At 44.5% G+C, this 22,875-nt stretch overlaps 1 long non-coding RNA gene across 1 annotated transcript; it reads right to left on the reverse strand.

The window, feature by feature from the left end:
* Positions 1-10,204: 10,204 nt before the first annotated feature.
* On the reverse strand, positions 10,205-14,394 carry LOC310755790. The gene is made up of 2 exons (XR_014544549.1): positions 14,339-14,394; positions 10,205-11,019 (listed from the first exon to the last, which is right to left on the reverse strand). It is a non-coding gene; the product is annotated as an uncharacterized lncRNA (long non-coding RNA).
* Positions 14,395-22,875: the final 8,481 nt, after the last annotated feature.

Below are 22,875 nucleotides of genomic sequence, written 5' to 3' on the forward strand. Positions count from 1 at the left end.
AGGACATCTAGTCCAGCCCCCTGCAATGCAGAAATCTCAGCTAAAGCATCCATGACAGATGGCCATCCAGCCTCTGCTTAAAAACCTCAAAGGAAGGAGAGTCTACCCTCTTGTGGGAGTCTGTTCCACTGCTGAACAGCTCTGTCAGAAATTTTTTTCTGAATATTTAGTTGGAATCTTCCTTCTTGCAACTTGAAGCCATTGGTTCAAATCCTACCCTCCAGAGTACCTGCAAAGAGCACCTGCAAAGCTACTTGACGCAGTGCCATATCATTTTGCGATCCTTCTGGGTCATTTGCGTCTTCATTTCTTTTCTAAATATAGGTGTTTTCTTATTATAAAAAAATGCTGTGTGCTCCCCTGCTCCAGCTGCAATGGAAACAAAACAGGGAAGACAAATACCAGCTGTCCCTAGAGCAAGGTGTCCCCCATTCCTTGTATGAGGTGGGGCTGCCATAAGAACATAAGAAGAAACTTCCTGGATCCAGCCAAAGACCCACCTAGTCGTGCATCTTGTTCTCACAACGGCCAACTGCCTGCCCATAGAAAGCCCACCAGCAGGACCTAAGTGCGACAACGCTCTCCTCACTTGTGATTTCCAGCAAGTGGTATTCAGAGGCATACAGCCTCTGACTTCAGAAATACAACACAGCAATTGTAGCTAAGAGTCATTGGTAGCTTTTGTCTTCCTGAATTTGTCTAATCTTTCCCTTCAAGATATCAAAATATGCCGCCATCACTGCCTCTTGTGGAAACAAATGCCATAGTTTCACTATGCCCCTGTGTGAAGTTAGGGCATTCTTTTGTCCTGAATCTTTCAACATTCATTTTCCTTGGATGGTCCAGGGTTCTAAAGCTATAAGAGGGGAAGAGCACTTTCTCTGCTCCATGCACAAGCTCATACATCTCTGTCATGTCCCGCCTTGTCTCTTTTCTGAACTAAAAAGCCCCAAGTGTTGTACCTCTTCTACACAGAAGAGTTACTTCGACCCCTTAATCATTTTGGTTGTCCTTTCGCAACTCTACAGCATTGCATTTGAGGTACACATTATTCCAAGTGCTGTCTCACTATATCATGCTACTGGCATCAAGCTGTGGCATGTACAGTGGTACCTCAGGTTACAAATGCTTTGGGTTACAAACGCTTCAGGTTACAGACTCCACTAACCCAGAAGTAGTACCTCGGGTTAAGAACTTTACCTCAGGATGAGAACAGAAATCGTGCGGCAGCGGTGCAACGGTAGCAGAAGGCCCCATTAGCTAAAGTGGTACCTCAGGTTAAGAACAGTTTCAGGTTAAGAAAGGACCTCCGGAATGAATTAAGTCCTTAACCAGAGGTACCACAGTATTCTACTTTAAACTAAGGGAGAAACTGGGGCTTTTATAAATATGTGGGAAAGTCCAGTGTATCTAACACAAAAGACAGCTAGAGGACATCTAGCGTCATGAGACAGTAACTACATCTGTGTGAGCAAGGCTAAGCTGAGGCAGCGCTGATACCCTTTGAGGCTAGAAGGGTCTGAGGGGGGGGGGAAGGCTGGCAGTTGTAGAGTTTGACCCACCAAGCTCCATGACCAGATAAAATGACCCAATCTGAAATCATTTTGATTGATTTCATAGTATCCTGCAACTCTTGTTTCCAGTGAAAGAAGCTGATATTTTTTTTTAAGTGAACCCAAATTGGAAATGACCACCCATGCATCTGCTTTAGAGACACATCTGTTTCTCGTTGTGTTTTGGAAAGTGTTTCAACTAAAAAGTACATCTGTACAGGGGTGGGGGTTGTGTGGGCTGGGAGGGTAGTGGCGCAGAACTGGAAATGATCTTTCAGCACCTCAGAACCTGTATGGTGGTGTGCAACCTACAATTGTGACACCAACACGTGCTGTGTTGCCAGTACCACCTAAGCAATGGTACCGCCAGAGAGGTTCTTCCATCACACAGGGGTTTTTTTTAGTCTTCCTCTCTTCATGATTTCGGTTTCATGCTAAAACACCTGTGCCCTCAAGCACAGTGCTATTTTTCTAGAAAAAGAGCTGCCACAATGGCGCCCACCTGAGAGGTGCCAGAACTGAGTTCCAGTGAGTTCCAGCTGCGGGGAAAAATCCTGTACAAGTGACATGTCATTTTATCCATAAAGGCAGAAGACAAAATGTGCGACGCGATTCCCAAACAATGGGAATGGCTTACATTGCAGTTTGAACCATTGGCTTAAAGATGTTTCAGAGAAGAGCAGCCGTGTTTATACCACTGCATCCTGGGGAAAAGGCAGCGTTAGAAATTTCATGTGGGAAAGGAGGGCACCGACAGGTAAAGCCCCACTGATACATCTCCAGTGGTGGCTCAGAAACAGCCAGAGTAGCCTAGCATCCTGGGATTGGGCTGAGTTCAGATTCCTGCTCAGGAGCTGACCTTGGGCCTAGCACTGGACCTCAGCCTACTGCTTCTCCCGGGGTTGTTGTAAGAATAAAATAGGATCACATCATTTGTACGGTCCAAGCTCCACAGAAGGGGAAGGTAAGGGATACAAGTGTGCTGTACAAATTTAAAAGTATGAAAATCACTAGGATGAAGATCTCTGTGTTACATGTGCAGGGCATCCCACAGAGTTTAAAGGAGCACCAACATCTGTTTTCATCTTCATTGTGGCAGAAGTCACACATACATTGTATGTATGTATGTATGTATGTATGTATGTATGTATGTATACATAACATACATTTATAGCCCACCTCTCCTTTAAGTAGCTCATGCATCTCCACCCCACCTGCCATTTTATTCTCACAACAACTCCTAGAGATAGTCCCTGGCCAAAGGTCACCCATGAGCTTTATGGCCTTATAAGATTGCAGCCTAAGGCTCCATCTGCATTATACATGTAAAGCAGCATCAGACCACTTTAAAAAGTCATGGCTTCCCACTTCAAACAGTCATGGCTTCCCCCAAAGAATCCTGGGAACTGTCATTTGTTAAAAATGCGGAGAGTGGTTAACACACTGTTATTCTCCTCACAGAGCTACAATTCCCAGAGTTCCCTGGGAAGAGGGATTGACTGTTAAACCACATTGGGAATGGGGTTTCTTAACAACCCTCAGTACCCTTAACAAACCACAGCTCCCAAGATTATTTGGGTAAGCTATGGCTGTATAAAGTGGTTTGACATTGCTTTAAAAGTATAGCGCAGATAGGATCTTATACAGTACACCTCCCACCTGTAACTCTCATTAACTCAGTTGGACTTAACTTCTGAGGAAACATGCCTAAGCTGCACGGGGTTTATTGAATGTAAAGGTCAGTCGTATGAAAGGTCATTCTCTACTGATGAAACTGATTGCACAAAATGTACTCCAGCTGATTTGGAAATCTGTTGATTGCCTAAACAATTAACCCTTAAGCAAAAGGTAATTGACTTTAAACAGAAATGGGACTATGGGTCTAGTCTAGCCCAAATACGAGTTCTGGTTTATCTAAGTCAGTTCTTGACTAAGTATTCCTTCCTGGCATCTAATAAACAGCTGCCATTTTCCAACCCAGTTGTTCATAAGTAAGGAAATTACAGGTTGGCATACCTGCCTTCTTTGCCAGCTCAGCCTCTCCACATTTTGCGGAGGCCTAATGTGGCTGATTCATCCTGTTCCTTGGCCTCCGCTTACGCACCATGGTGTACTGTTTACTTCCGTGCCTGAATGGCGAGCCTGCTAAATTAAGCCCTCCAACAATCGTTTGTTGATTCTCCCATTACATTTCCATAGGCTCTCTGACTTCACAAAGGGGCTGCTTTAAAGGGCAGGCGCAATTGCTGTGCAAAGTGATTCAGCAAAGAAACAGGCTTGTTGCTATTCTCCAAGCGGCTCCTGAGCCAGACACTCTGTAACTGCATTGAGAAGCACGAGCTTCTGCTGATGTCCCTATTGTTTGTCCTTGCGTACGTGGGGAAGCTGCTGCATTAATTTCAATCAGCGAATATTAGCTTCCATCAATGGTGCTCTGGCTCAGGCCTGACTGTGCAATGCTGGTTCCACAGGCCCAGCTTCCGTAGTTGGCACAGTCAGATATGCACCACAGTCCATGCCCTGGCAAGGGTGGTCATTGCCAGCTGGAGCTTGTCAGGCTCCTCACGCTGGGTTTCAGAGGTACTTAGAAACAGTGTCTCCCTGAGGCCTGGCATAAAGTCTCATGGACAGTGCTATTTTTCTAGAAAAAGAGGCTTTAGAACCCACCATGAACACTTCCCTCATTCTCATAGAATGGTACTGGCACTGACCTGAGAGGTGCCGGAACTGAGTTCCAGCAAGTTCTGGCTGAAAAAAAGCCCTCATCAGGGGCAAACCCCCCACATCACTCAATCCCAGGCCTCAGAAGAAATGTAGCACCTCATCCCTTGAGCTGTGCCTCTAAAGCTGAGCATTCAGAAACATTGAAAGCCTTCGAAACCCAGTGTAATTTCAGGTATGAGACTCCTCCAAATCCCAAAAGCTTCTCTCAGAAGTTGCAGGACCTCTGCAAAATCCGGTGCCCTGAGGCTAGTTCTAACAGGGTTCGGTACAAGAAAGTAACCACCTACAGTAGGAGGACCTCCCTTCTGCTTTTGTCCTCTCTGTACAAACGAATATCCCAAATCAGGGGTCAGCAAACTTTTTCAGCAGAGGGCCAGTCCACTGTCCCTCAGACCTTGTGGGGGGCCGGACTATTTTTTTTTGGGGGGGGAATGAACGAATTCCGTGGACCGGATTTAGAGGGTGATTGGGCCGGATCTGACCCCCGGGCCTTAGTTTGCCTACCCATGTTCTAGAGCAGTCCCAAGAGACTGCAATCTACTCACAAATTGGCAGTGATCTACCTCCTTTTTTGGGATTGGATTAAGGTCAAATTTGTTGAGCTTTTTTTAGGAAGGAGGAAAGCAGGGCTTTTTTTAGGGTAGCCAAAGTTGTTTAGCTTCTTTGGGGGGAGCCAGTGATCTACCACAGATGTCCAGTGATCTAGTGATCTACCAGTAGATTACGATCTACCTGTTGGACGTGCCTATTCTAGAGAATAAGTTGACTTGGTTTCATTGAAATTGGACTACTGTAATGCACGTTACATAGACCAGTGTGTGGGCCTGTCTGAAAACCATAGGTAGAATAGAATGCAACATCTAGATTATTGGCCTGGTCTAGTTCTTTTTAAGCATGCACCCCCACTTCTACATCAGCTGCAATGGTTGCTAGTCTGCTTCTAAGAGCAATTCAAAATTCTAGTTCCTATTCCTTAAAGCTCTAAGCTTCCTGGGACCAGGATACAGTGGTACCTCGGGTTACCGACACTTCAGGTTACAGACACTTCAGGTTACAGACTCCGCTAACCCAGTAATAGTACCTCAGGTTAAGAACTTTGCTTCAGGATGAGAACAGAAATCGTGTGGTGGCAGTGGGAGGCCCCATTAGCTAAAGTGGTGCTTCAGGTTAAGAACAGCTTCAGGTTAAGAATGGACCTCCAGAACGAATTAAGTTCTTAACCCGAGGTACCACTGTACTTAATAAACATCCTTCTGCAGTGCAATCCATCCTGCCTGTTTGCCTGTTAAAGTCATTGGAAGAGACCTTATGATGTGCGCCATCCACATCTGAGGCATGGGGTCCGTCCACACCACACATTTAAAGCACTCTTATGCCTCTTTAGCAGCCATGTGACTAGATTATACAGGTCTAGGACTTGTATAAATCCCCACTCCACCCTCTTTTTTGCCCCTTACCCTCTTGCTCCACTTTTTATACATCAAACCACCCTGGGAGTCAGCCACAGTCTTGATCATTCCTGCCAGTTAATTGGCCATTTCCTCAGCTGGAGCGCAGTTATTGTAATCAGACTTGTCCTGAACAGTTGTAAATGTCTTCAGACCAGCCCTGCTGGTCCATCTCCCCCTCCCTATTCTCTGTCATAAGGACACTCTGGGGCACATCATACCTGCTACTAATGACAGGCATCAGGAAGATAATAAAAGTGTGTTGAGAAGTATATGTCGCCTCAGCCTCCTGCCGTTGGGGAAGAAAATTGATTAGACCTGGATGTGCTGACCTTTTTGTACTTGAAAAATTGCTCTTGAGTGATTTGGGCAATAAAATTAAATTGATTCGGAACGAAACAGGGATGAAATTTGTGTCTCTCGCAAGGAGGGAGGGAGAGAGAGATGTGGGGCAAAATTCTTAGATGTAAACCTGTGCTGTTGCCATAAGTGCCGCTAGGGAAAAGGATCCCTTTGAAGGATGCGGGTGCTGAAGATGGCCTAAGAAAGGGAAATCCCAGGGAGAGCAAAGGCAAATCAATATTATTAAACTGGGGATCAGCCAGAAACAGCTTGAGCAGCAGATGTGTCAAAGGAGGGTTACCTAGCTTTGAATGAAAATGCCATGTTATGAGGATCGCTTTGGGCATGGGTAAGCAAGCTAAGGCCTGGGGCTGGATCCGGCTCAATCACCTTCTAAATCCGGTCCACGGATGGTCTGGGAATCAGCGTGTTTTCACATGAGTAGAATATGTCTTTTTATTTAAAATGCATCTGTGGGTTATTTGTGGGGCCTGCCTGGTGTTTTTATATGAGTAGAATGTGTGTTTTTATTTAAAATGCATCCCTGGGTTATTTGTGGGGCATAGGAATTCGTTCATTTTGTTTTCCCCCAAAATATAGTCTAGCCCCCCACAAGGTCTGAGGGACAGTGGACTGGCCCCCTGCTGAAAAAGTTTGCTGATGCCTGCTTTAGAAGCAGATGTCATTGGCACATCTGCCGGAGCTGAGCAAAAGCACTGCTGGCAAAAACCCAGCTTCCACCTGGGAACCCAGGATCAAGCCTCAGTCAAAGTGGAGCACTCTTAAGCTGCAAGCCTTGTTTTTCAAGGTGAATACAATCCTCATACAAAACAGGCTGAAACCCAATCACACTTGATTAATGCTACTTGTATGTTGTGGGTTTTTTTAGTGCACATCAAGTCCATCACTGATTGCATGCACAGAGTTATGTCACTGATGGTATCTCCCTCCCACATTTTATTCTCACAAGAGTTATGTGAGGTCGATTCTTCCCAGTGTTGAAGTCCAGCATTGTATCTATCTACTATACCACAGCGGCTCTCAATGGAATGTAAATACAGTATGGCTAACTATGGTTGATTCATTCCAGCAATAGTTGATTCATTCATCCATTTGCAGCTCAATAAAAATTATTCTCTGTTCAATATGCAACACACACAAAAACAACTAAAAATAATACTTAATAACTTACGAAAGAGCAAAAGAAAACAAACCATAAGATCAAACAAACCACTTTAAAACAGAGATTTAAAAGACTAAAGCATTGCAGCAAGTGTCAATTAGAATGGAGTGGAAAAAAAAATTCTTTGGGGCAAGAGATAAGCTATAAATGTCACTGCCCTTTCCGGTAAACACTGAGCTCCATATACTGCTATGGAAAGCCAATGTAAACGAAACAATTTGGACAAATTTCTGCATGTAAAAAAAACCAAATCAAAAACCAAAATTTTGCAGCTGCAAAATCAAACAATAATAAACAATGAAATCCAGTAAACTCCAGGGTTAGCAATATTCTGGCTTTCTCATCAGGTTCCACAATGCAATACAGAGTCACTGAGAAGGCAAATGGGAATGCAGAGGCTGCCACTTCAGGGACGATAAAATATTAGGCAGGTTGGGGGAGCGGTTGGCTGGCTTACCTATTCCCCACCCTGCCTGATAAGTGAGGCTTCTTTGCACTGATGAGAAAGAACCGCCGCCTGCTCCTGAAGGATGTAAGGAGCAGCTGCTGTAAGCTCTGAGGGATCTGGGACACCAAGACTGCGACACAGATGTTGAGTGGATTGGCAGCTGAATATTTCATTCAACGCTGGCGTCAGGGCAACATCTTTTGTAACACTCGAGGGCAGTAGGCTAGCTGAGGGGACGCAGGGCAGGTCACAGGCACACACAGCCTGCCCTTCAGAACCTCATTACTACTCTATGACCTATAGCACCTGCTGTCTCCTCATTCTGCCTAACAGTAGGGCCGATATTGGGGCATATATCAAGTGTAGGATTACAAAACCATGCCTTGCTTGCGCTGTTGGTTGTGCCAGGGCAGTTCTGAGCCAGAACTGGACTCGTGGCACTGAGATTCTCAGGATGTCGTTCCCAGTTTATAGGCTCACAGAAGGCTTCTGTAGTCGGCAGGGTGCACGTTTTCAAAACACCTGATGATCTAAGATAGGGCCACGTCAGAGCTTTGCCTTGTCTACAGAGCCTCGAGGCATTTCGCTGAACGGGGAACACACGCAGGTTGTTAAAATAAGGCTCGCCCAACAGGCCTAGTTTTCAGATACACGCTCAGAGCTTGGAACCCTGTGAAACACAGCTGTGTCTCCCGGGATTACAGCCCCATAGTTGTCAGTCATGCCAGGCCTTGCAGAGGAGCGAAGCAGGCCTCAATAGCACAAAGCATCTAGAAATGAGGCAGATTTATTAATTTTGGCACAAGGCCCAGAGTCCAGGCACGCCTTTAGGTGGTTGCCAAGGTTTCCAGATGCTGCTGGGGATCTTTTAAACAGAAAAAAAGAGGGGGGGGAAAGAAAAAGAAAATCGAACCAAATCCTGGGAACTCTGGCTCCAGGAACCCAGGCTATGGGGCAGCAAAGCCATAATAAGAAACCCCCTGTCGTTTCTTAGCAGCAGAAATAAGGAGGTGCCTTCACACAGCTTGTTCTTTAAAGAATGGTCAGTGACTTCTGACATTCTTCCTTTGAACCTAAGGTGATCATATATCCTACTTTACACAGAGGATGGTCCTCCGTTTAAAGGGCTGCCTGGTCCAAGTCTGGTTAAAATATAAATAACTCACCTGTCCTATGTGCGCTATACCTTTAAAACACACTAGAAACACCGTCTTTCCCTCAAAGAATCCTGGGCCTTGTAGTTTACCCCTCATTGTGTCACAATACCCAGTGATCCTTAACAAACTACAATGGCCAGAATTCTTTGAGTGGGAAAATGGGTGTTAAAGGTATAGTGTGTACACAGCTGTATTGTGTTTTTTATTATTGTCAACAGTTTCAAATTGGTATTTTTACATATGAATTACCATATACAAACTCTATGCAGATGTGGCCTCTTTTCTGGTGATGCATTTTTGCCATGGACTGGTTGGACACAGAGGAATGGCAGGAGGGAACCCCCAAGGGAAGAAGTCTCTGAGCCTGGGGATTGGTGGTGGGATGATGATGAATGTTCAGAGGGAGAAGGAGCGGGAAGAGGAGGTGTCGGGAGCTGAGGGGGCAACAGAGCTAAGTTGGAGGCCATCTTGTGGCAGTGGATCCCACACATTAACTATGCACCACCTTTGGTCTGGCCCACATCTCTCTCTGTTCAGCTTCATTGAATGCCCCCGGGTTCTAGTGTGATCAGAGTATGGGAAACAGGGGAAGGAGGAACATATTCTGTCTATTCCAGGCTTCCTCAACCTCAGCCTCCCAGATGTTTTGAGACTACAATTCCCATCATCCCTGACCACTGGTCCTGCTAGCTAGCTAGGGATCATGGGAGTTGTAGGCCAAAAACATCTGGAGGGCCGAGGTTGAGGAAGCCTGGTCTATTCACTTTCTCTACATTATTCATATCTTAAACCCCTCTGTCAGGTCCACTTTCTCTTTTCCCCCATAATTTTAATTAAATTTTCTGTTTTTACATTTTAGAATATTCATTTAAACAATCTTAAAATATCAATGCCTTCCCTTCTTCTCTTTCCATGGTTCATTTTGCATAACATAAATCCCTGCATATTTTATATAAACGAAACCATTCAGTATTCCGTTATTACATCCATCAAAACTTATTTACACTGTTGAATATATCTTAATGCTGACCATGTTTTCAAATATACACTATTCCCCCCCCCATATATTCAATAAACATTTTCCAATCTTCTTTAGATGTATGTTCTTCTTGTTCTCTTATTCTATATGTTGGGTCTGCAAGGTGTGTATATTCCATCAGTTTAAGTTGACATTCTTCTTTAGTTGGGACTTTGCTCATTTTCCATTTTTGGGCTAATGAAACACGGGCCGCAGTCGTGGCATACATAAATAACCTTATTTGACACCTGGGAATTTCCGTCTGAATTATCCCCAACGAAAAGGACTCTGGGTGGGTTTTTTTGTACAATTACTTATAAACTCTCCCCCCCAATTCATTATGAATTATTTCCCAATACTCTTTTACCCTTTTACAGGTCCACCACATATGATAGAAAGTACCCTCAGTCTCATTGCATCTCCATGTCCTGCCCACTTTCACTTGCCTGCCCTTTCCCTTCTAAACTAAGGAGGCCCCAACTTTTCTTCACAGGGGTGAGGCTCCAGGCCCTTGATCATTCTGTTTTAAACTGTTTTTAATGCTGTATTTTACATTCCTGGGACCCTCTGGTGAAGGGCAGGTAATAATAACAACAATAATTTTGCTTGTCCGTTTTTGCACTTTCTCCAGCTGTACAATATTCCTTCTTCAGATACACTTTCCCACATAGATTAAAAAGAAATCTAGGGCAGCTTCCCTTCCCCCAGCTCGGTGCGTACCTACTCATGTAACTAACACCTGTACCTCTGGGCGGACGGTTGCGTCATTGTGCACAGCACCTGCTGAGAGTCCCAGGGCAGACACCTCCACCCCCTGCCTGCCTGCCTGGCTTCCCGCCAGCTTCTCCCTTCTTCCCGGTTTGACAATTAGTTGAAAAAGCAGGCTGGAGAGGCTCCCTGGAACACACAGATTCCTCCCTGCCACATCCAGCAAACTGCTGCCTCAGGACTCCCATAGCAACCAAATGTCTCTCAGGGCTTTCGGCCGCCCCTCAAAGCACAGCCAGCGCAGCTCAGCACAACACAGGCAGAGGAGGAGGAGCGGGAAACAAGGAGAGGCATTTTCCTAGGCTCCATCATGAGGTAAAGTGAGGATTGGATTGCCTCATCCTCTCGGCCCTGCAGAACGCAGAAGAAGCTCAACTTCTCCTTATCGGTTAAGGATTAAAGGAGAAAAAGAAAAAGAAAAAATTAGGCTGTGTAACCTGGCTGTGTAATACACAGGCACCAACAGTCCATTGTTTCCGAATTTGATATTTGGGATTCCATATGTCATTCCTGCCCTGCACCCACCCCCAAGAATAGTCTATAAGCGCTCACTCTTATGTGCGTGCAAATCATTATTTATTAGTTATTTTAGATGAGACATTAGTATGGACTTCTTGAACTCCCCATGCCTTTATACAGTGGTACCTCTAGTTAAGAACTTAATTCGTTCCGGAGGTCCGTTCTTAACCTGAAACTGTTCTTAACCTGAGGTACCACTTTAGCTAATGGGGCCTCCCGCTGCCATACGATTTCTGTTCTCATCCTGAGGTAAAGTTCTTAACCTGAGGTACTACTTCTGGGTTAGCGGAGTCTGTAACCTGAAGCGTTTGTAACCCGAAGCGTTTGTAACCCAAGGTACTACTGTAGTAGAATGGAGGCAGGCTGGATTTGGTACAAACCTTCCCCAACCTGCTTCCCCAACCTATTTTGAAGTGGCCATAGTCCAAAATATACGGTACATGGAGGGCATCTGAGTGGGGGGAGGCTGCAAGGCAGACACTGGCAATTGGAGGTTTGCCAGCTATGGGGGCCAGTAATGCTTGAGTCATGGGGGGGGGAAGGTAGGGAAACCTGAATGAAACCTTCAGGCCTCGACTCCTCCCCACTGTAGCCAAACTGTGAGTCTCCGCCAGAAGCCTTAAAAAAGAAAGAAAAAGAAACCTAAGGGCTGGGGGGGGGACCACAAAAGGTAAGGGTCTCCCTGCACCCTGAGGACACAGAAGGCACAGACAAAATCACAGCTGATAAGCAGAGTGTGGCACACAAGCCTTTAGAGCAGACCTGTATACAGTGGTACATCGGGTTACATATGCTTCAGGTTACATACACTTCAGGTTACAGACTCCGCTAACCCAGAAATAGTACCTCGGGTTAAGAACTTTGCCTCAGGATGAGAACAGAAATTGTGCTCCGGTGGCACGGCAGCAGCAGGAGGCACCCTTAGGTAAAGCGGTGTTTCAGGTTAAGAACAGTTTCAGAACGGACCTCTGGAATTAATTAAGTACTTAACCCGAGGTACCACTGTAATTTGTGACCCACCAGCTGAAGGCAGCCCACTCACTGCATTTTGGCTTGGCGGGTGAACAACTATCCTCCCTCTTTTTTCTTTTTTGCAATCTGTGGTAGGCATCAAAGTTCATAGATTTTCTACTGGCTCTGCTTGTAGGGCATGAATTCTGTTCTATATATTCATATATTCATATTTGATGCTACCCAAAAAAAAGCACCCGTCCACTGAAAAGCTACAAAAACTTCAATCTGGATAGCTCAAACTTTGTTATTTAAGGACAGTAGCACTTTTTATTTTGCAGTACTCTGACTGATTTTCAGGTTTTGTCATTCAACACAAAAGACACATCTGGAACACCCATGAGAATATAGGTCCCATGCGCAATAAGTTACAGTAGCCAATAGGGTAATGCCAGCAGACACCCCACCCTTGTTGTTTTATGTGCAGTTTTGGCTCTCCATGCTGGAATGCCTGGAATTTAGTCCCAAGCAAATTACTGCAGCTCTAATAAACAGTCAAACAAACAAACAAATCTGCATTGTCTGTGCCTGTGTGTGTTCAGGGATAAGAAGATGTGAAGATTATTGGATGCATGATAGGCGAAGCAGGATGTGGAAGCATATGAAGCATGTTAACCATTTGTTGGAAGGAATCGTAAGAATTTGCAATACACAGGCACAGAAATGTTATTCTCCTAACGATATCACACTAAGGCTGGATCCAGGTGTCACAATAAACCATGGTTTATTGAGCCTAGTCTCCCCTGGACTCTCCTGCTCCCCACCCTCCGGCACAACCCCAAGGAGGATTTCAGAAGATTTAACTTCTGTTTTTGATCAACTTCAGCATGCCACATTGTGTGATCCCGACAAAATGTGGTTTTTCTTCACTGTGGTTTGGCTGAAACAAGTCTAATTCAAACCATGCTTTATGCAGCTGGCCATTGCTAAGATTAACCACAGCTTACCATTCAGATGTAACACTAAACTATGGTTAATTGAAAGCAGAAGCGAAAGCTTCGTAGCTGTGCCAGAGGAGCTCTAAAAAAGCACAAATCTGCAAATGTCTAGTCCAGAGCTTTCCAAACTGTGTGTCGCAACATGTTAGTGTGTTGGCTACAGCAGGTAGGTGTGTTGTGTGAATGCCCCCCACGCTCCTCCCAGGGCTGGAAAGGGGTCTGTTTAACCTCTGGTTTGCTAGCAAAACTGAATTATTGTGTCATGGAATGATGCATGTCTAAAAAGTGTGTCACCAACATGAAAAGTTTGGAAAGCTCTGGTTTAGTCTCTCTCTCTCTCTCTCTCTGTATGTGTATGTGTGTGTACCAGAGATGGAGTGGAAAGGGGAGTGTGTGAGTCTAAAAGTTGCCTAGGCTCATTCCCATCATAGTTTTTGATGACCAGTTGCAGCTGTGTTATACTAAAGATCCCATATTTGCTAGGTTCAAATTTGCTAGTCAAAGCTTTCTATCTCAATATTTGGAGAGATGGCCTATCAGGGCCACCATGTCCCTAAGAACTTGAAGGTAGGGTTGTGTTTATTCTCTCTCTCTCTCTCTCTCTCTCTCTCTCTCTCTCTGTGTGTGTGTGTGTATTCTTTGCAAAAGTAACACCAAGGAAAGCTAAACTCTGAAAGGAGAACACATTGTGCAAATCTGCATGAAATTGCTTATTTTGCATGATTAATTCTGCTTCTTAAAGAGGTAGTGCCAAGAAATATGCAGGGTACTGAAACATTTCTCCTCAGCTCCAAGATTTCACCAGCAATTTCTCACACACGTTTAAACCATAAGGATTGGAAACTTAACCAAAAAGAAAGAAAGGAGATTAAAAAAACCCAACAACTCCATACCAGGCATTTAAGAGGTTTTGGATGCTGAATTCTCCACCCCATATCAATTTTTGTACTTGTGTGGCAAAACCGCAAATTAGCAGAAAACAGAGACCTTACTGAAGGGGACTTAGATAACTAGGAGATCTGTGCAATGAATTGTTGATCTTGCATCAGCTGAAGTAGCTCTGTGTACTGCTGCAGAAGTGTTAATACTCTCAGCATTCCGACTGGAAGTCTGGGATGTATTGTGAGTGTTTGTGTCACCTGCTGACAGCCCTGGCTCTCCAAGGCTGCCCTTGCTCACTGTGATTAGTATTCAATGATCATGAAATCCCAGTGGGAGCCATTAGTTACCTCTCCACAAGAACAGAGATGTTTCTCTATTAACGTCAAAACATGGCTCCTGCGCTCCTCTCGTCGCTAGCAAGACCTGAAAGATATTGCAACAGCAACTGTAAAGGGAATTAAATCAACATTCCCAAGGAACTGTAGAGCCACCAGGCCACTGCCTATGGCACTTCAGGAGGCCCCCTCGAAGCCTTTCTCCAGGAAAAAAATAAATGGGGAAAACGGCTTCTGCTTCACATGGCGATCAGAGGGTCACAAACCATGACGGTCTGACAAACAAGAAAAGATAGAAGAACTGGTTAGGCTCAGCTCTGGAGGAAAGACAATTAAGGGCAGGGATGTGATGACAAGTCTTCACATATTTAAGGGACTGTCATCAGGGTGGAATGCTCACTCTCCCTTGCTGCTGAGGGTGGGACAAGAGGAGAGATGTTAAAATGCTGCATCAGTCGTGCTACCACTTCAATATGGCAGGAAGTGGGAGCTGGTGCACCTCTTTGTTTGTAAAAAAAGGAACAGTGTGACATAGAGAGTTCCATGTCAGCAGTACCACTCTGGACCCAGTACACAAAGCAGCTGATTTGACTGTGCTGCTCTTCTGATTTCTCACTTTGGCAGCAGCCAGGACTTACAATGCAGTCTGCATTAGGGATGGGGGAGAAAGCCAATTCTGTTCACGTTTAAAGCGGAATGTATCAAATTTGCACTTTCTGAAGCAATATGAAAACTGAAACAGACGTCCTTCGAAATATGCACTTATCCGGATTTTGTGACGCAGTTGTCCAACAAACCAATGTTTACAAAACCAGATATGTTAATTAAAAGTGCTCATAGAAATGAATATAATAGGGAAGATAGCATTCCAAAATGTATTGTATTGGGAGGAATTGCTTACAAAAATGTGTTTATTTGGATAAATTTGCACTAAAATGTTGCAGAATTTCATGGAGAGGTTACAAAAGAAAATTCCCAAACTGCTGCAGAAATGAATTTAAGATTGGAAAAATTAGAAACTGGGAGAACCAAATTGACAGATCCTTCCATCCCCAGTCAGAATCTCCAGGGAAGTTGCAGTCATCTCTTAGAAATGTAAATGTAAAGCTGGTCAGTACTGATGCGCCCTGGGAACCAAAGACTCACACTGAAGTAAGATTTGAGATAAAATGTTAAACTGGAAGGGCAATAGGGATATAGGAAGGATTTCCCCAGAGAACAGGTGAAAACTATTTGAGCAAGGGTCTCAAAAAACCAAAGCATCTGTGCCAAAGATGATTCTTAAGAAATGGTATATGTTTGCAGCTGCGGTCACCTGACTCCACCTGCGAAGATTGTGCGTGCAACCTGTACTCTGGAAAGCTGTTTCCATCCATCAGAGGGTACAGACCGTTTGTCTGAGAAAATAAAGAGGCACAAAACACATCACTTTAAAGACTTGAGCTTCCATCTGAAAGAATGGCAGCAGCCAAGTTGCAAAGAGGTCCATGGAAATCAGCTACAAACCCACACAATTTTAACCAGCCCGTATTCATGTGTATGGGCTAGCAAAAACTCTCTCCCCGTTTCCAAAATCATCCTCGCCTATTTGCCTAGAGGGAGTTTTCATTTCTCAAAGGCTATCAGGAAGGAGATTATTATTTTTTTACAACAGTTGATATATCAATCAACACTGTCCAGTATCCTATAGGTTGTAAAATGTATGTGATTAGACCACATTAGGAATACTCTCCCAGGGATGGTATGGATCGAGTGAAGTGAGCTCTGAAGACCTTTGTTAATTATCTCCTGACATCCAATTCTGGGGAATCTGAGGTGGAAGCAGAGAAAGATTGTGAAAAAGACTGCAGGAACTCAGAACAAGTATCTGTACCGAGTTTGGGGAAGAAATGAGGAAACACCTCCCAATTGGGTAACGTAAATATTCTGGCAACTTAAAGAGGGTTAAAGAGGGAGTTAAAAGGGGATAAGAAAACAGCCAGAAGGCCTTCACATTCTCTGTGATCTACCTAACAAAATTTGTTTACTGAAAAGTGCGTAGAAAAAAACGAAGGGCCATTAATGACTTCATAAAGTGGCTTCACCCCGGCTTTGTTCTTTGAGACAAAACACTGGAGGTAGCCATTATCAGCCATGAAGTCACTAACTGATGCAATGTGTTTCCCTGTGGAATGAACACATTTGGCTGGATTATAAAGGAGGAACACCATGATCAGCAGGGGGGGTGGGAGCCTATGTTTTGCAATACATGAGTTTAAATAAACCAACTGGTGCCCCCTCCCCTTGCAAAAAAAAAAAAAGTCCTTGGTGCCAAGGGGTTACATGATGCACACAGATTGCATCATATGGAAGGGGGAGGGGAGGAAAGTACAGGAACTGGAAACTTGCAAAGCACATTAAACAAAATATAAAATATATAGCATAATAGTAATGAATATTTGTGCTATATATGCAATAGGACTAATACTAACTAGTCGAACCCACAGTATTCTTTGTTATTACTAATTATTCTCTCTCCCTCTCTCTCTCTCTCTCTCTCTCTCTCTCTCACACACACACACACACACCCATTGTCATGGGATGCAAACTTGCTCTCGGTGCATCGAAACGTTTCCGCCACCAGCTCTGAGCTCTTGCTTCTTATGCAGTCATAGTTCACAATAGCTCCAAAATTAGAGGGGATTGGCTGCTGAAGCAACCTACACTTATCTCATCTCCAGCCATAATTTTACCTGCCCCCCGCTGCTTCGCTGTCCTAATCACTGGAAGCAAGTTCATTGTGCCCCGCCGGCATAGCACAACTGGCTCCATCTCAACATTTGTGTGTGTGTGTGTGCCTGAGACAGGGGGACATCCTCATGCTCAGAGAGTTCCCACCCAATCCTCTGGGATGATATAGCAGGGTTCCGGCTCTGTTTGATTTGCACAGGCAACTGAGCAACCTAGAGACTACAGAAATCTAGATCCATGTGCTTCTTCCAGTGTGGTGGGAACCCCTATAATTATGCCACCATATATGCAGCCTGCCTATATGATAAAACTGGCCTTGTTCATGCCTTCAGACCCCAGCTGCCCACTCCTCTCTTGCCCCAAAATCTTGCGCTTCAGCTCTTGTTACCATTGGCCTATTTCCGCCAATAATGTACGTATGCGGACATCAAAGGAAAGTGAACCCTCCCCACCACCTTCCTGTTTATTCATCATGTATGTCCTCTGGCATACACTGACTTGCTTGGCCAAGTGTCTGCAGTACCTAACCTCATCCTATTATGGTATTGTTGAACACCCACAATCTTTTTGTTAACCAGACGGGCAGTCCTTTTATCCCCATTTTACTGACAGGCAATTAAGGATAAGGCAGGATTAGGGCTTATCAGGACAGTGGCGAAGTTCCCACACTCCTTGCTGAAAGCAGGAGGCTGAAAGGGCCTTCGGGAAAGTCAAGGTATTTTTAACTATGAGTTAGCTCTGCTATTGCATGAGCATGGGAAACCCGCTATGTCAGCTGCTGAGTCCACCCTAGATACTATGATGCTTCAGCCTAAAAGTCTTGCGGGGACAGGACCAGGCAAAGGCACCTGTAGATCTGGACTGCAGGGTTTAGGGGACTATACCGGAAGATTATGTAACTGTCATAAAGGCCATTAAACAAAATTCTTTCTTGCCTTTTGGAGTTCTTGTGCTTTTATTTAAATGCACAGCATGCAGAAATTCAACAAATAAACCCACCCCCCTCACCTTTACAGCATGGAACATAGGCATAGCTGTCAACATTTCCCTTTTTTAAAGGGAAATTCCCTTATTCTGAATAGGATTCCTCGCAAGAAAAGGGAAAAGTTGACAGCTATGAACATAGGAAGGAGTCTGACCATTGGGTCCATCTACCTTGGCACTGGCTACACTTGGAGTGGGGAACCCCTTTTCAGGCCATGGGTCCCATGCCAGGGGGTGGATGTCAAAAGCAAAAATGGTAATAAATAATATTTTTTAATAAAAAATATTTTGACAAAGTAATATTTTATATTTTTTATTAATTATTATTATTAATGGTTATTTGTCAAAATAAAAATAAAATAAAATTATAAAAAAGCAAAAATGGTTGGAGCAATGGATGTAAATTTTACATTTGAGCAGTGGGCTGTTTTCTTCACACTTTCTCATGCCCCTCTGTATCCGGCTTCCAGACAAGCATAATTGTTGATTACAGTTGCTCTTCAAATAATTCATATACTTCTTCCAATCTTCTGTAAATCTCTGGTCCCGCAGGTTTCGAATCCTTCCTGTCATTTTGTCCAATTCTGCATAGTCCATTAATTTCGTCTGCTATTCTTCTTTCGTCAGAATCTCTTCTTGTTTCCATTTCTGGGCTAACAATACTCTTGCCGCAGTTGTTGCATATAAAAACAATTTAACATCTTGCCTATTAATATCCTGACCTATAATACCAAGTAAAAATGCTTCTGGTTTTTTTTTTTAAATGTATATTTCAATGTTTAATGTTTTTATTATGTTTTTATATATGTTGGAAGTTGCCCAGAGTGGCTGGGGCAACTCAGTCAGATGGGTGGGGTATAATAGTAGTAGTGGTAGTAGTAGTGGTAGTAGTAGTGGTAGTAGTAGTAGTAGTAGTAGTAGTAGTAACAGAATAGGATGTCACTGTTTCCATCAGAGAATTGTTGGAGGCTATGTCCTCATCGAGAGCTCAAAAGTGGCCATGTGACACCACCCTAGCCAGGTCTCCACCCATAAAAGTAGAAGCCGGCAACACCTGGATTCCAGGGTGTTGGCTTGTGTGTAAAGACCTTAAGCGACTTATTAATAGCACCAGATAAATTAAGTACCTCGTAGGAGGGAGTCACCGTCAACTAGGAAGGTGCCCACAAGCTTAGTAATGGCTACCTTTGAAGTGATGCAAGAATGATTATTACAGAGCAGCAGACAAACTTAATAGGGCCATTTCAGGCAGAAATGCTCCCTCTCCCCAGTTCAGTGTTGGCTTGTGGGAGAGCCAATAAAAACAAGTGTAGCTCCCTTTCCAGTCTACCCTCTTATAAGGGTAGCTCAGGGGTGGAGAACCCTGGGCCCTCCAAAAGCTGCCGGACTACTCCTCTCATTCTCCCTGGCCACTGGCCCCGTGCTGGGATGGGACTGATGGGAACTGATAGCTCAGCTGATCCCCGTATGGGGCAGCTGCATATTCTTGCATCAGAGGGGGTTGGACTAGATGATCCTCAGGATCCCTTCCAACTCTATGACTCTATAAGATACGGAGAACGACAGATTACCCATCCCAGCTCTACCTTCATTTCTAAGCCCCAGCTGTCAACTCAAAATAGGAATGGGTTTTTTTTTTTTAAATGGAAAGGCAGCTTATAAATGTTAATAACTAAATCAAAGTCTAACAACATTGTGAAATTTGCAGCTTATAGGCTTAATCGATCTGATCAAACCTTTCAACCATCTGCCTGCCCTTCAGGGTGTGAGTTGTGAGTGGGAGAGAAATAATTTCTTGTAAATGTTTCCATCTTGACCTGTACATCCTTTTTATTAGATGCGGACTTCTTTGCTGTGGTTATTAACATTTATCTGAAGAACACCTGATGCTGTGAGATTAGTAGTAAGGGCTGGGGGTTGAGAAGACGTTGGAGGGAAGAAATGCAGCTTCCTTGGTTTTAACCTCAGACATCAGATTTGAAAACTTAAGTTGGCTCTTCATAGGAAAGGCCTCAGGGGCCTGATTTATCAGGTCATTGGCAGCAAAAGAATGTGCTTTTAAAGGGCCTGGTCCCACAGCCCCTTAGCCCTGAGGCCCTTGTGGTGGCATCCACTGGTATCACAGTGCCTTGAGACGGCCCTCTTGGAGTCGGTCACAAGGCCCCACTGTCCCCTCCAATTGTTTTTAAAATACTTTTTGACCTGAGGATTTGTTTGGCTGGAATTGCCTGGTTTGGGGGTGGGGTGGCCTGCTTTTTTATCCATGTTCTGTTTGTTTCAGGGTTTGTAGAAATGTGCCTGTTTTTCTTTGGAGAGGAGGTTCTGAGCATTATCAGTTTTTCTTTTGTGAAATTGCTATTGTGTCCTCAATGGTTTCTTAGATTTCCAAATGTGCGCCCTCTCTGAGAAAGGTTGGCGATCCCTGTACGACCAACATTGTTTTAAAGCAGACACCTTGGCTATTTTTAAGCCACCCCACAGCCTGAGGTAGCCGCTATATGACTAGAGCGTCCTACTTAAAGAAAGAAGAAGCTGTCACTGATTTCGGAAGGAGCGAGTGTGGCCTGCTTAGCACAGCATAGTTGTCAAGCAAACCAACATAGCAACCATCCAATCCGGCAAATGGAGGAGATGCATGTAGTTTGATGGTTTGCGTTTGCTGCTTGCAAGTTAAAGCGAAGACATAATTGCTTCCGCGAGAAGATAATTATTTTAATAAAATTCATTTAGCACAGATGCGTCCCAGAGAGGCAGCCTGATAGGAACAAAACATAGCAGTTTGTCAGGGAAAAAAGAGAAATTGTCTTTGCTTGATCTTTCCCCCATTCTCCTCACAGAGTCATAGAAGTGTAGGAAGGGATCTCCCAAAAGCCATCCAGCCCAACTCCCTGCGATGCAGGAATCACAGCTAATTAATAAAAATGATAATAATTGTTATTTATTAAATTTGTAAACTGCCATTCCTCTGAAGATTGCAGGGCAGTTCGCAGCATAAAAATAGAAAATGAGAACACACAAAAAATACATTTAACAAACCAACCAACCTTCCCCCCCCAAACACATTTTAAGGGACGCAGAATGTTTAATCAGCCCAAAGCCTGGTTATCAACAAACATTTTTACCTGGTGCCTAAACACATGCCAGGCAATCTTCCCTGGGGAGTAAAAGCAAGGTCCTGGGGTTCAGATGGTACTGTATGGCAAGCTTCTGCTCTGACTTCAGAGGCTGCCCCTAAGCCCTGGCATATGGCAACTAGCTGTGGTTTTTGCTATCACCATCTCTCTCTCTGACACCCCATTTTCTCTCACTCTTCCTTTTGGACCAGTGTGCTGGTGAGATACAGATTGTTCTTGCTAGAGTTCTGAACTGGTTCCTTGCAGAGGGCTCCCCCCATTTCTACCATCAGTTTCAGCACCCCTCACCTTTCCCTCTCACACCCAACTTCAGGTCTCTTCCCCCTTCACGCACACACACACAAACCTGCAGGAAGCCAGACAGACTGCAAGCTCCCTACCCCTGACCTAAAGGCCACAACCCTAAACTTAAATCCCTTTAAATCAATAGGACCTACTTCTGGGTAAGGGGTTAGGAAAGGCTGTTTGTGATGAAGATTGCACAGGATTAAAAGACAGTGAAGAGATGGCTTTCATAGTACATTTTTAGAGTCAAAGGAGCATTCATATAATCAAAGAATCACAGAATTGAACAGTTGGAAGGGACTTCAAGGGTTATCTAGTCCAACCCCTTGCATTGCAGGAATTCCTGCAAGTTATGTTCCATGCTTTGATGCCCATGGGCACAACACAGTTGTAAAACCAGGCTAGGAGGAACAGACTCCCTTGCTACCTCCCTCCCTCCCTTGTATATTTTGAGCCATTTGCTCCATTGCTCTGTGAACAAGACATCTGCAAGCTGATTAGGGCTGCAACCTTGTTACAAGGGAGTATGCCCCATTGGCCGTAGTGGGACTTCTCAGTAAGTCATTTTGGACTCACAGCTGTCCATGAAGGCGCAGGTTAATTCTGTGTCCAGGGCGGCTGTCTACCAGCTCCACCTGGTACACAGACCCTACCTGCCCACAGACTGTTGCGCCAGAGTGGTGCATGCTCTCGTTATCTCCCGCTTGGACTACTGCAATGCGCTCTACGTGGGGCTACCTTTGAAGGTGACCCGGAAACTGCAATTAATCCAGAATGCGGCAGCTAGACTGGTGACTGGGAGTGGCTGCCAAGACCATATAATACCGGTCCTGAGAGATCTGCATTGGCTCCCAGTACGTTTCCAAGCACAATTCAAAGTGTTGGTCTGACCTTTACAGCCCTAAATGGCCTCTGCCCAGTATACCTGAAGGAGCGTCTCCACCCCCATTGTTCAGCCCGGACACAGATCCAGTGCCGAGGGCCTTCTGGCAGTGCCCTCATTGCGAGAATTGAGGTTATAGGGAACCAGACAGAGGGACTTCTCAGTAGTGGCGCCCGCCCTGTGGAACGCCATCCCATCAGATGTCAAAGTAATAAACAACTATCTGACGTTTAGAAGACATCTGAAGGCAGCCCTGCTTAGGGAAGTTTTTAATGACTGATGTTTTAATGTATTTTTAATCTTTTGTTGGAAGCCGCCCAGAGTGGCTGGGGAAACCCAGCCAGATGGACGGGGTATAAATAATAAATTATTATAATATTATTATTATAAGCATGCATAGGATTCCAGTGTATGTTCATGGTTCGTTATCTTGACTTCTGCACACCAGTTGGACAAACCACTCTTCCAAAACTAAAGTCAACCAAGGTGAATTCCTGGAACATTAAAGCATTCCACATCAAAACAAAAAACAA

The sequence above is a fragment of the Podarcis filfolensis genome, assembly GCF_964270895.1.
Source record: "Podarcis filfolensis genome assembly, chromosome: 2".
In the NCBI taxonomy this organism is placed as follows: domain Eukaryota; kingdom Metazoa; phylum Chordata; class Lepidosauria; order Squamata; family Lacertidae; genus Podarcis; species Podarcis filfolensis.